General features: G+C 49.4%; 1 non-coding gene across 1 annotated transcript; it reads right to left on the bottom strand.

Moving 5' to 3' along the window:
- Positions 1–831: 831 nt before the first annotated feature.
- trnal-uag (transfer RNA leucine (anticodon UAG)) lies at positions 832–914 on the bottom strand. Its single transcript has one exon. It is a non-coding gene; the product is annotated as a tRNA-Leu (tRNA).
- Between the last annotated feature and the right edge of the window lie 3,275 nt (positions 915–4,189).

A 4,189-nucleotide genomic window follows, 5' to 3' on the forward strand; every position in this document is an offset into this window, starting at 1 on the left:
TATACTCTATGCCCCGACCGATGAAGGCAAGCATGCCGTATGCCTTCTTGACTACCTTATCCACCTGCGTTGTCACTTTCAGTGACCTTTGCCTTGGGTGGGTCCACGTTGATCCATTACATTCAGAATCACCTCCTTGAAATAACTCCATAGTACAACTACAGTAACCACACAGAATCTGCTTCAAACACTCCTGCACATTTTATCTGTTCTGACTGTCAACACCTCCAGCTCTTTTGTTTAAGTGGAACCCATCAGGTTTGTATAGGCTCCTTCTATTCTGAAAGCTGTAGCACTGGTTCAGGGAATTCAGCCCTGTTTCTCTACTTTCAAGGCTCAGCCATGCTTGATCTGCATCGTAATTGCTTTTATTGCAATGTTACAAGACCTCCAATCCTCTGGAAAACGATGGTCAGACCTTCCACTATTTCTTCCCTGGCTTCATTCAACAGCCTGAGGTACATTTCATCTGGTCCTGGTGATTTATCCACATTCAAGGATGTTCATCCAATTAAGACTTCCTCTCTCCTGCAGTTATCACGTCCAATACTTCACACTCCTCCTCCTTCATAACAATATCTGCATCACCCCCTCATTTGAGAAGACAGTAAACTATTCATTCAGGATATTGGCAACATCTTCCACCCCGATACAAAGGTTACATTTTTGATCTTTTCTGTGCCCTGCTGTTTGCTTCGTTGCCTCTTACTCTAACGTTTTGATGCAACATCTTTGGGTCCATTGTTATTTTGCTTGTCCATGTTCTTTCCTGTTCTCTCTTTGCTCTTCACCGCTGCTCCCAAACGCCTCCAGTGCAGTCAAAATACAAGGTGTCAGAAGTGGGATTTGAACCCACGCCTCCCATAGAAACTGCGACCTAAACGCAGCGCCTTAGACCGCTCGGCCATCCTGACCGCCTATTGGCTATTATTAATGCTAAGGAAATTAACCATTCTTTGTGAAAGTATTTGTGAGATTGAGGAAATGTCTGGAAGAGGAAAGACCAGCGGGAAAGCTCGGGCCAAGGCCAAGTCTCGCTCCTCCCGGGCTGGACTGCAGTTCCCGGTGGGCCGTGTTCACAGGCTCCTGAGAAAGGGTAACTATGCTGAGCGTGTGGGTGCCGGAGCCCCGGTCTATCTGGCTGCTGTGCTCGAGTATCTGACCGCTGAAATCCTCGAGCTGGCCGGCAACGCGGCCCGGGACAACAAGAAGACCCGCATCATTCCCAGACACCTGCAACTGCCCGTCCGCAACGACGAGGAGCTCAACAAGCTGCTGGGAGGAGTGACCACCGCTCAGGGCGGGGTGCTGCCTAATATCCAGGCCTTGCTGCTGCCCAAGAAAATCAGCGCTCAGAGCTCCCAGAAAAAGTAAAGCGGCCAAAATGTCATCAAATAAACCAAAGGCTCTTTTCAGAGCCACCCACAGTCTCTGTGAAAGGACTGATTACTGTCAGGAGGGAATCAGAGATGGAGTTATTGTAACCGTGGATTGACCTGTTTCACATCTGTCCAGGTGTCTTTTCAGTTCCCTCTCTGGATTTCGCTCTGTTTCTCTGCTCACACATCTCCCCCTCCAGTTAAGTGAAGAAGTGAACTACAGGGTGTAGAATCAGCAATTCAATAAATCCCGCTGCCTTCGATTTTATAAATCCCAAGAGCATCCCGGTACATTAACGGGAACTGGTTCGGAGCTGATGAATTAATTTAATAAAGAAAGTGTCCGGGTTAATTCTCTGTTTTTCATTTGGACAGTTTGAATTGTGTTTTTTTTTCTCTCTGGTGATCTGAGCGCCGCTTCTCAATGAAAATCTGCACCCAGAACAGAGTAAATGCAGGAAGAAAGAGGCCATTCTCGGGCTGTGTGTTTCTCTCCTGACCTGATCTGTTTAGACCGCACTGTTCCCAGAGGACGGAATCAGTGAGAGTTGTGCACACACAGGAGCTGAGTCCACTGCAGCGCTTTAACATGTACCTTCTCCCCAGCCCTCCCTCTTCTCCGGACACAAAGTTGTTTGTTCCCCCGGCGACGGGATAGAGTCGGGGATCCTCTCCCCGCAGTGTCAGTGGCTGCAGCCCCGGGGAACTGGCGGTTTCAGTCAGAGTGACCGAGCTACCTTATAGGACTCTCCCCCTGAATTTGTGAACTGAGACTGCACCGAACACATCTCCAGTTAGAGTGAGGGCCGGACATCCTTCTGTTTTATTACAGAGAGTGGGGAAAGGGCTGGGTGGAGGGGAGTCACCAGGGATCCTGGATTTGCTCCAAATCATTTCCATGTGGAATCTGCAGGCGGGGCCGGGACAGGGATCATTTGATCAGGGGATCAGCTCTTTCCTGAGAGATGTGGGTGGCTCTGAGAAGAGCCTTTGTGTTCAGATGTTTACAAGTTTCCCACGCTCTTTCACTTCTTTCCAGACCCTGCTTTCTGAGCCTTCGCTGCTTTCGGCTTGACCTTGCTCTTCCATGTCTGCACTTTCTTCAGCGCCTTTCCGCCCGCCGCACTCTTGCCTTTTTTGACCTTCTTCGCAGGAGACTTTTTCTGAAGCGTTGCTTTCTTCACCGCCTTATTTGGCGTTGCCGCCGCCTTGCTGCTCGTTTTCTTGGCTGTTACTTTCTTTGTTGTCACTTTCTTGGCTGCTGGTTTCTTCACCAATGATTTCTTGTCTGCTGGTTTCTAACGAAGGATTTCTTGGTTGCTGGTTTCTTCACTAAAGATTTCTTGTCTGCTGGTTTCTTCACTGAAGATTTCTTGTCGGCTGGTTTCTTCGCTAAAGATTTCTTGTCTGCTGGTTTCTTCACTAAAGATTTCTTGTCTGCTGGTTTCTTCACCTTCTTTCCCACTTTTCCCTGGGTTTTCCTTCTTGCTGATTTTGAAGGAGCCGGAGGCTCCCTGTCCCTTGCTCTGCACCAGGGAGCCTTTGTTCACATTCCTCTTGATACTTTGCTTGATCTGGGTCCTGAGCTTCTCCACATCGACACCGCTGCTACCCAGAGCCTTCTTTATGGCGGACAGGGACATCCCCTTGCGATCGCTGAAAGCTGGCACAATCTTGAGGATCTGTTCGCCCAACGGGAGACCGGCTGGCTTGTTCCGGGGAGCCGCCTTCTTCTTCTTGGGGGTCTTGACTTGGGCGGCGGCGGCGGCTGGAGGAGCCGTTTAGGCGGCTGCACGATCGGTTATGTCCGGGACTCTGCACAAATTCTCTCTGTCAATGTGAACTGGGTCAGAAATGAAGCCGGTGATGGCGGCACAGAGCAACTTCAAGGCAGAGAGAGGACGGGGCGGACACAAGCTGCTGTCAGCTCCCGGCTCCTGCTGTCTCTCTGTGTTTCTCTCTCCTCACAAACTCTCCAATTCCATTGAAATTCAGAGACTCCAGACTTCCAGACTAGATCTTTCCTGTCTCTCACTCCAGTATGTTTGCTGTTGAAAAGCTTTCACTAGGATTGAGGACTCCATTTTCCATTTCACCTGGTTTTATTGCTGCACTGACCGCCCTCTCTCACCCCTCGCTGACATGTTCTCTACTTTTCAACTGAAATCTTGAAATAAAAAAAAATGATCCCGAATTCCCACTTTGGGGCTGAGCAGGGAGCAGGGCGGTTCTTTGACTGGAAAATCATTTGATTTTGCACAAGAATGACTCTGAAATCCGGCCATGAGAGCGGACCCACAAACACAGTGGCTTCAGACTAACCCGCCCTCCCCTTTAATACAATCTCTCTTCCACAATATTCACATCTGCATATTCACAGGACAAACTGTTCCCTGAATGTAGAGTTCCCAGGACAGGTTTTCCCCTCCGCTCAGTCTGTGCTGCGGATTCTCGGGGGTGAGTTGTATTTTCTCAGCTCAGTCAGCGTTAAACAGTCTGGGACCGGCGCTCCGAATATTGTCTATTAACCAGAGTCCGCTACAAGAGCCAATCACAGTTGTGACCTTTTTTATTCGTTCATGGGATTTGGGTGTGAGTCCAGAACCAGGGGTCATAATCTAAGGATACGGGGTAAACCTTTCAGGTGGTCCTTTCTCTCTCTGCCCCTCTCTCTCTGCCGACACCCACCCCCGGTCTCCTCTCTCTCTAACTCTCCTCTCTCTCTCTCCCTCTCTCTGACAGTTGCAGAGAGCGAGAACTCTCAGCTTTATGGTTAGTCTTTTTTAAAAAATCGCAGCCGTCAGTTTCAC

Source organism: Heterodontus francisci, unplaced genomic scaffold, assembly GCF_036365525.1.
Source record: "Heterodontus francisci isolate sHetFra1 unplaced genomic scaffold, sHetFra1.hap1 HAP1_SCAFFOLD_255, whole genome shotgun sequence".
Classification (NCBI taxonomy): Eukaryota; Metazoa; Chordata; class Chondrichthyes; order Heterodontiformes; family Heterodontidae; genus Heterodontus; species Heterodontus francisci.